The 9,848-nt window shown below is 34.1% G+C and overlaps 1 long non-coding RNA gene across 1 annotated transcript; it reads right to left on the bottom strand.

Annotated features, from left to right (window-relative positions):
* Positions 1–252: 252 nt before the first annotated feature.
* LOC138176505 (uncharacterized) lies at positions 253–9,842 on the bottom strand. Its single transcript, XR_011172316.1, has 2 exons — positions 6,869–9,842; positions 253–923 (listed from the first exon to the last, which is right to left on the bottom strand). It is a non-coding gene; the product is annotated as an uncharacterized lncRNA (long non-coding RNA).
* Between the last annotated feature and the right edge of the window lie 6 nt (positions 9,843–9,848).

Genomic DNA, 9,848 nt, shown 5'->3' with positions numbered 1-9,848 from the left:
CTGTCAACTTTATAAAATTGATGAGCATGAGAGGGTCTCAGAGTTGCTTCAATGTGTATTTTTTAATTAGGGCATTTTTAAAAATTAGCTATATGTAACTTGGATTTCTCTCTTTGAAAACACCATGTTCATACAGATCATTTCCTGATCACATTGCAATAAAAATTGTATTCAGTAAGGACTCTCAAAAAATGAAAATGTAATTGGAGATGAATAGTATAATTCTAAAGATATGATTAGTCAAAGAACAAATTGTAGAAGCAATAGAAATTTAATCAAAGGAATTACCATAATGAGATAACACAAAAAAACTTCTAGGATACCGTTCAGTAGGAAAAATACATATCTCTAAATGCTTTCATTAAAAGGGGGGTGGGGGAGAACAAACCGATGAATTGGGCATATAATTAAGAAAACTTGGCCTTTCCCCCAACATAGCGCCGAAGGCGAAGAAGGAAGCTGTTGTCCCCTCCAAGACAGAAGCCAAGTCCAAGGCCTTGAAGGCCAAGAAGGCAGTGCTGAAGGGTGTCCATAGCCACAAAAAGAAGATCCGAACATCCCCCACCTTCCGGTGACCCAAGACACTGAGACTTCAAAGGCAGCCCAAATACCCTCGGAAGAGTGCCCCTCGAAGAAACAAGCTCGATCACTATGCCATCATTAAGTTTCCCTTGACCACTGAGTCTGCTATGAAGAAGATTGAGGACAACAGCACCCTAGTCTTCATTGTGGACGTCAAGGCCAACAAGCATCAGATCAAGCAGGCCATAAAGAAGCTGTATGACATCGACGTGGCCAAGGTCAACACACTGATCCGGCCCGATGGAGAGAAGAAGGCCTATGTCCGTCTTGCTCCAGACTATGATGCTTTAGATATTGCCAACAAAATTGGAATCATCTAACTTGCTGTGTCCCCATTCCACCTATGATAAAAATAGTTTTCCAGAATATTAAAAAAAAAAAAAGAAAACTTGAATGACAAACCAAAAGCTCCAAGTAAAGTAGAAATTTTCAAAACTAAAAAAAAATTAGTAAAATTGAAACTGAAAAGGCCATTAAATTGATCAATAAAGTAGGAGGGGTTTTTTTTGGGGGGGAAGGAAGGCTAATAAAATAAGCAATGAATTTATTTAAAACAAAGAAGTACAAATTATATTTAAAAAATGAAAATTGAAATAAAATAATTGAAGAGAAAGTAAAAGAGGTCACCAGAAACTAGTTTTCTCAATCACGTGCTAAAAAAAGTGATAAAAACCAAGCATTATCATTATATATGAGAGGAACTAGAATCTTTTTTCAGTAAATTCAGGGGTCAAACAAAGGTGCTGTCCATTGTCACTACTTCTATTTAACATAGTACTAGAAATGCTGGCTATCACAATAAGAGAAGAAAAGGAATTTGAAAAAATAACCATAGGTAACAAGGAAACAAAACTTTTTACAGATGATATGGTGGTGTACTTAAAAAAGCCTAAAGGGTCAATAAAAGTTAATTTAAATAAAATGTTTAGCAAACTGGAAGGATATAAAACAGACCCACACAAATCATAAGCATTTTTACATATTACCAATAAAACTTCAGGAAAAGATACAAAGAGAAATTTTCATGTAAGATTACTACCAAACGTATAAAATATTTTCAAGTCTACCTTCTAAGATACATACAAGAACTATGTAACTACAAATACAAACAAATGTTTGCTGAAATAAAGACAGATTTAAATAACTGGAAAAATATTCATTGCTCATGAATAGGGCAAGCCAATAGAATAAGAATAACATTTTAAATGTTGTCTATTATTCATTACTCATGAGTAGGACAAACCAATAGAATAGAAATGACAATAAAATAAAAATGAAAAAATACTACTTAAATTAATTTTCTTATTTAAAGCCATTCCAATTAATCTAACAAAGGATTACTTTATAGAACTAGAAAAAAATACTAAGAAAATTCATATGGAGGGAAAAAGAAGTCTAGAATCTCAAGAAATAGAAAAAGAAATTAGAATGAAAGGGGACTAGAAGTGCCAGTTCTCAAACAATACTACATAGAAGTAATTATTGAAACAATATCGTACTGGTTAAAAATTAGAAGATCAATTGGTAGAGTGTATTAGGTTCACAAAGTACAGAAACAAATGCATCAAATTCTCTAGTATTTGGTAAATACAAAGATTCCAGCTACTGGGATAAGGACTCATTATTTGACCAAAACAACTGGGAATGTTGGAAAGGAGTATGGAAGAAATGAAATGAAAACCTCACACTTCATACTTAGATAAACTTTAAATGGATATATGACCTAGTAATAAAAGATCAGATCATAAACAAATTAGAGAAACATGGAAAATATTACCTGTTGGATCTATGGATAGAAGAAAACTTCATAACCCACCAAAAGATAAAGTAAATCATGGAAAATAAAATGGGCAGTTTTGAGTGCACAAATTGAAAAGGTTTTATACAAAATCAAAAATGCTAAGATTAAAAGGTAAACAATTTAATAGAAAATAAGTCTTTGCAGCAAATTTTTCTGATTGAAGCCTCATTTCCAAAATATATGAAGAAATGATTAAAACTCATAAGAATAAGAGCCATTCTTCAGTTGATAAATGGTTGAAGGATTTGAGCAGGCAGTTCTCAAAGGAAGAAACCCAGACTATCTAATAGCCATATGAAAATATGCTCCAAATCAGTAGAGAAATGCAAATTAAAGCAGTTTTCAGATTCTGCCTTACTCCATCAGAATTGCAAAGTTAAAAAGGAAAATGATGAATGTTGGAGGAGCTGTGGGAAAACAGGCACAATGATATACTAATTGTAGACCCATGAAAGCGTACCACCATATTCCATTCTGGAAAGCAATTTGGAATTACATATACATATACATATACATATACATACACATACATATACATATATAAACACACACACATATATATAAACACACATACACACACACATATATATATATATAAACACACACACATATATATTTAAAATTTCTTTAAATAGGGTATGCCCTTAGACTGAGATAATACCACTTACAGGCCTATAGCAAAAAAAGATCAAAGAAAAAAAGGTTTCTGCACCAAATACATGTGTGTATGTATGTACGTGTGTATACACACACACATATACATATATATGTTCTTTTTTGTGGTAGTGAAAAAGCTGAGAACTAAGGGCATGACCATCAATTGAATCACTGAATAAGTTGTGGTACATGAATGTGATGGAATGCTATTGTGCAGTGAGAAATGAGGAAATAAATTATTTCAAAAAGACATCTTAAGACTTATATGAACTGATGCAGAGTGATAGAACAGGCAGAAGATGCATTTATATTATAACATAAATATTATAAAAGTGAGCAATTTTGAAGATTTTAAAAAAGTGATGAATAAAATGAGTAGAATCAGGAGAATAATTTCTACAATAACAGGGGCCTGGAACAGGGGCAGGAGAACTCAAATCCAAACAAGTTCTACTGAAGCAGAAAGGCTAGGGGTAGAGGGCTAGGGCCTAAATCTATGATTCCATTAAGAAAGGGAACTCTCCAGGGCTGTATTAAAGGCAGATGAAGAGTCAATTATTAAATGTTCAGTAGGAGCATTTATACCTCAAAAACCAGCAAAAGTCACAAATCAGGGATTTCTTTTTATTGTTTTCTTGTTTGACTCAAAGTCATGTACAAATATTAACAATGCATTTTAATCCTAACAGTGTGTCATGCATAATTTTTTTTTTGAAAGCTTGTTAAACATTTAACAATATATCCCTAGAACTCTCATATGAGGCAACTCCTACCAATACAGTTCAACTTAAGTGTAGGCAGGTTTCCTGGGAGCATGTGGATCAAATGACTTGCTCAGAGTCACACTGGCAGTATGTGTCAGAGGTGGGATTTAGATCCAGATCTTCATAGTTTTGAGGCTGGCTCTCTAGCCACTATTCCCTGCTGGATTTAAATGAATATAATCCCTATTCACAACTTCATCCACTCTCCAAGGACCAACTAAGCCATAAAGTATGTAGCAGTTCCACTTACCAGAAGGTTAGCCAATCAGTGATGGATTTTAATGACGCTGTACAACTTTCTTCCACTTCTATAATAAGGGAAGCAATGTAAGAATGGCATAGGAAAATGGAAAGAATGCTGGCTCAGAGTTCTGGGGTTCAAATCCTGCTTCTGACACTTACTAGTTATGTAACCTTGAGCAAGTCATTTAATAACCTCTTGGAGGGGCCTCTGTTTTCTCATCTTTAAAAGGCAGAATTTAACTAGCTGGCCTCTAAAGACCCTTTCAGTTCTAGAATTAGAAACCTATGAATCAGTTTTAGGCCATCTATAAACATTCATTTGGCATTCAGCATTCCCAGTATAAAATCTCTGTTCAGGTGACCAATGACTTACATGAATCCTCTTGTTCTTGACGGTCTCACTCTAAACAAAGCCAAAGACACAATGAGGGTATAGCTAAATGGAAAGATGGCTCACAGGCTCTATGTCCACAAAGGGAATGGAGTAGTTGGATCTGTGGGTCACCCAATGTCCCCCAAACCACAGCCCATCATTTCCTGGACTATGTGGTTATTCCATTTGGCAGTGTGGAGGAGGAGAAAGAGGAACAGAGAGACCACTAGGAAGGTCAGCATCTTTGTATTCAGGGATTTCTATGAAAAGGTTTACCCAGGGGAGAAGATGATAGAAAATGACTAAAGACAATGGTTCGGCATTAAGAAATGAAAGAGGTCAAAGGCTAATAAATTATTCACAAGCTTCCTAACTGTATATTGTGATTTCTCTCTTCAAGAAGAGAATCTGATGAAATGACTGAACAAGTTGAGATACAGAGACTTAATAAAATATCATTCTACAGTAAGAAATGGCTTTGGAACAATTTAGAGAAACACATGAAAATCAACTGAGCAGAATTATAACCAGGAAAATCCTCTAAAGTAAAAGGAAGGTCAACCAGGAGGCTGTGTCATAGAACAGAAAGGATACTGGATGCGGAGTCAAAGGACTAGTCCATCTCATAAAAATTCTGCCCATGTCCTCCTAGAGGTCACCCCCAAAGACTCACCTAGTGTGGTGGGGGACTTGTTCACTTCCTCTGAAATTTTGAGGTTACCCACAAACTTCCCAGGTTGGCAGCTGTGTATTTCTTCGACTAGTTTGTGCAGTGGTTAGAACGCTAGATCTGGTGTCAAGAACTAAGTTCAAATCCAGCCTCAGACACTCAGACCTTGGACAAATCATTTAACCTCTGTCTCATTTTCCTCATCTGTAAAATGGAGATAATAACAGCACCTACCTCCCAGGGTGGCTGTGAGGATCAAATTAGATAATATCTGTGAAGAACTTAGTTCAGTGCCTGGCACATAGAATGCACTATATTATTTCTTAAAACAAGCAACTTTTTAAAAGCTGTCAGAACTGTAGTCAATACAATGACTATTCATGAATCCAGAGGACTGATGATGAAATATGTTATTCATGACAGAGATGATGAACACAGAATGTAGAATGAGACATCATTTTCTTGTACACAATTGTTGAGGAAATTTGTTTTGCTTGACTATGTATATATGTTCTAATTTATTCTTCTTTCCCCCTTTTTCCAATCAGGTGAGAGAGAGAAAAAATAGATTTCTGTTAATTTTTATTAATTAGGAGAGGTGGGGAGGGGGAAAGGAATGATGCAAATGGGGAGTGATGCATGTCCTTTCAGATGAGATCACTGTATTATTAATTTTGTTTAATTGTTTTGCTTTGTTGCAAGAGGCCTCTCATGGAATGCAAGTACTCTGCACATCTTTGAGGTGTAAAAACAAGAGATATCAATAACAAGAAAGAGATGGATTCAATTTTACCAGAAAAAAATGGTATCGAACTACTGTATCATTACCATCTGCTTTGCTGCTGTGCCCTAAGCTACCTATACACTACCTTACCCTTTTGACTTTCAGCTGAAACCTATATATGTTGTCTCCTCCACATGAATTTCTTGAGAGCAGGGACAGTAGTATCTTCAGTTCTTTGCACATAGTAAAGCACTTAACAAATGCATTTTTATTTAAAGAATGAAAAATAAACAACTGATAACTTAGAGGAAAAGATGAACACTGAAAAAATATAAAATACCCGCATCAATGAAATAATAGAGTAAGAAACTTAATATCAGAAAAAAAAGGAGAACAAGTCATAAATTAATTTCCAATTGAAAAAATGTAAATTTCTTATGACCTGTCACATTTTAAACAAAGTAGAAGATCAGGGAAGAAGTCAGTTTTGGACCTATGTATAGGAGAAGAGTTCATGATGAAATAAGCAATAGAGAGAAGCATACAAGATAAAACAATTTCCATTAATTGAGATTTAAATTTTTTTTACATAAACATATCTAATGTTATAAAAATTAGAAAGGAAGCAGTAGATAGGAAAATAGCTTTTCAATAAGTTTCTATGCCACATTCTTATTTCCAAAATATATAAGAAACTGATTGAAATGTCCAATGTATAAGACTAAGAGACATTCCGCACTATAGATACACAAAGGACATTAAAAAACAGATTTCAAAAGAAGCAATCCAATCTATTGACAATCATATTAAAAATGTTCTAAATTGCTAATATAGAAATTAAAGAAAATTTGAGGGTGTACTTCACACTGATCCGACTAGCAAAGAAGACAAATGTGAAAAATGCTAAGTGTGTCTGTGGGCAAATAGAGATACACTTTCGCACTGTTCGAGGTACTGTTGAATTGGTCCCAGGATTCTGGAAATGAATTTGGAATTAGGCCTACAAAATTACCTTTAAAGTGTCCACCCACTTTGACCCAGCTATACCACTTACTAGGAGTGTATAGGGTGTTCCAGGATGGTTACTGCCTCTTCTGTAAAGGCTTGTCAAGCCCTTTTCAGGGCTATTCATCTACCTTTGGTGTTCAACTGGTCTCCCAGCTCTCATCTATGGCTCCAAGATGCGGTAGCATGTTCAGTGGCCACACAATGGTAAAACCATTTCAGCAAATGGACTAAAACCAGGTTGAGGGTAAACAAGACAGGCCTCAAACCCACAGGTGAGGGAGGGGGATGCCTATCCCAAGTATGTGAAGGCACATGGGCTGAATGAGTAGATGAGAAAGATTTGTTTCAATTGCCATGCATGTGGCTGAAGATGTTTAGAGCTTGGTCAAGCATCAAAGACACCAAGGAAGGTCATCCACTTCATCCTGGGCCATTGCCAGTCTTGACTTTTGTCCTGATGTAGACTTTGATGACTCTGGAAGACAGAGTGAGGTTGACAAATTTGTGTAACTCTGCCTCACTTAAATCCAATTCACAATCATGTCAAGACATCACCTCATGATGACATTGGTCCTCTTCAGAAATGGACAAAATACCATGTCTACAACTATAACACCTCCTTCCCCCCCCCCAAAAAAAAAATCAAAGAGGAAAAGGATCCACATGTACATAAATATTTTTGGCAGCCTTTTTTTTTTTAGTACCCAAAAATTGGAAACATAAGCATTGTATCCATATTAGGAGAGGACTAAACAATTTGTGATCTGTAGGTGTAAACAGAATATTGTTGGACCATAAAAAAAAAAAAAACAAAATGGACAATTTCAGAGGAAACTGGGAAAACCCTTTATGAATTTCTATGGAGGGAAGCAAGCAGAACCAGAAGAAAAAATTGTTATTTAAAAAATTGAAAGAAAAACATCTTTAAAGGATTTTAGAACTCAGGAACACAATCATGATTTCCAAATGATAAAAATGAAACATGCCACACATCTCTAGTCAAAGAGATGGAACTTAAAATGCAGAAGGAAACATACATTTTTAAGCACATCTGATGTGAGAATTTGTTGTTTCCCTCTATAGGTCTGTATTGAAAGGTGTTTTTTCTTTAAAAACGTTTTGCTCAATATAGAAGTTAGGTGGTCAAAAGAAGAATAGTGAAGATAGAGTACTTTAAAAAATACTTGTTAAAGTTTTAATGGGAAAAAAACTTGTTCATATCCTTTGACCATGTATTAATTGGAGAACACATCTTATTTTATTAAAATTGATTCATTTTTAAAATTATAACTTTGAGATGAGATCTTCATTTGAAAAACTGATGAAAGATTTTCCCAGTTAACCCTTTTCTTTTTTCTATTAGCTGTATTAGTTTTGCATTGCAAAAATTTTAATTTTATGTAATCAAAATTATTCATGTTATCTTGTGTGAACCTCTCTACCCTTACTTTGTTCATGAACTCATCTATGTATAGATCTAAATGGTAAAATTCTTTGTTCCTTTCATGTATTTAAAATAGAACCTTTTATATTTAAGTAATGCATCCTGTTGGAGTTTATGCTGATACATGATGCAAGATGTTGGTAGTGTGTTATTAGTATATATCTAGTTTCTGGCAGACTGTTTTCCAGTGTTCCCAGCAGTTTTTATTGAATAATGAGTCTTTACTTCAGTAGTCGGAGCCTTTGGATTTATTCTACACAAAACTTAAGGTTCATTTTTGTCTATTTATTCTGTACCTGATCTTTCCCGTAGTTCATCTTCTCTATTTTAAAATCACTACCAAGGTATTGTGATGATTAGCTGAGTATTGCAGTTTTCCAACAAGTATTGTAAAGCTCCGTTCCTCCCCATTTTTCTCCTCTATTAAATTCTTTGAAATTCTTGATCTTTTGTTTCTCCTAATGGATTTCTTTTTTTTTTCCTACCTCTATGAAGTATCTGATTGGTAGGGAAGTCAAAAAGTAAATTTATATATTGTCATTTTTATTATATTATTTCAGTCTACCTATAACAAGTAATATTTCACTATTTAGGACTATTTTTATTTCCATAAGGAGTAGTTTGTAGTTGCATTAATTATAATGGCAGTGATGATAATATTGACTATGAAAATCCTTGCTTAACCCCGAATTTATTTTACCCCCATTACATTATCCTTTATAATGTAGGCTCTTGGTTTTAGATAGATATTATTATATAACATGCTACATGTTATGCACTACATATAATAGATAATAGAAAATACATTACACTACTGATATTAAGGAAAGATCCCTTTATTCTACTGTTTACTTATTGTGTATTGAACATAAATGAATGCTCTATTTCATTAAGAACTTTTCCTGCAGATATAGCTGTAAAAATGATTTAGGTTGCTCTTTTATTAATGTGATTTATATGTGCTTTTCCTAATACTAAACCAGACTTGCATACCTAATATGTTTCACCGGGCCATACTATTTAATATTATCAATATATTGAGGTAGACCCAATTGTTTTTTAATTTCCCCAATGATAATTAGAAATAAATGAACCATAGTTTACTTTGGGTCTTTTCAGTCCTCAAATTTAGATATAAAGATCGTGTTAATATCCTGGCTAAATAGATTAAATTAGAATTAATTGTTCTAAATTTTTAAAAATATAATTAACTTGTAAATCAATCAGGTCCATAGGTCCTTCCCCTTCCTCCTTGGGAGTTAACTATGGATTGTTCCACTTTCTTTTTTTCGAAAGCGGGTTATTACGCTCTCAGTATTTTTTTTTTTTGTTAATCTGGGAAATTACATCCTAGTCAATACCAATAAAATTGCTTATTTCCTTGGCATACACTTCAGTGAAGTTTTTTTTTAAGTCAGGGTCAGAATTACAGAAAAAGAAGTACACCCTTACTCCCCATTTTCTGTTATCACTTTCCTGTCTGCCGCTTATGTGTGAAACTTTTTGGCCTAAAGTAGTTGAGAAAATAGAACTGTATTGATCCTCCAAGTCTGTATTCAAATGTCTAATAAAAACAGTAAGT

Source organism: Petaurus breviceps, unplaced genomic scaffold (genome assembly GCF_028583685.1).
Source record: "Petaurus breviceps papuanus isolate PSGF00001 unplaced genomic scaffold, PetGlider_PUasm1.0 89766, whole genome shotgun sequence".
Lineage (NCBI taxonomy): Eukaryota > Metazoa > Chordata > Mammalia > Diprotodontia > Petauridae > Petaurus > Petaurus breviceps.
The sequence above is the reverse complement of the archived record's forward strand: the minus strand, read 5'-3'. Positions and strand labels throughout refer to the sequence as shown.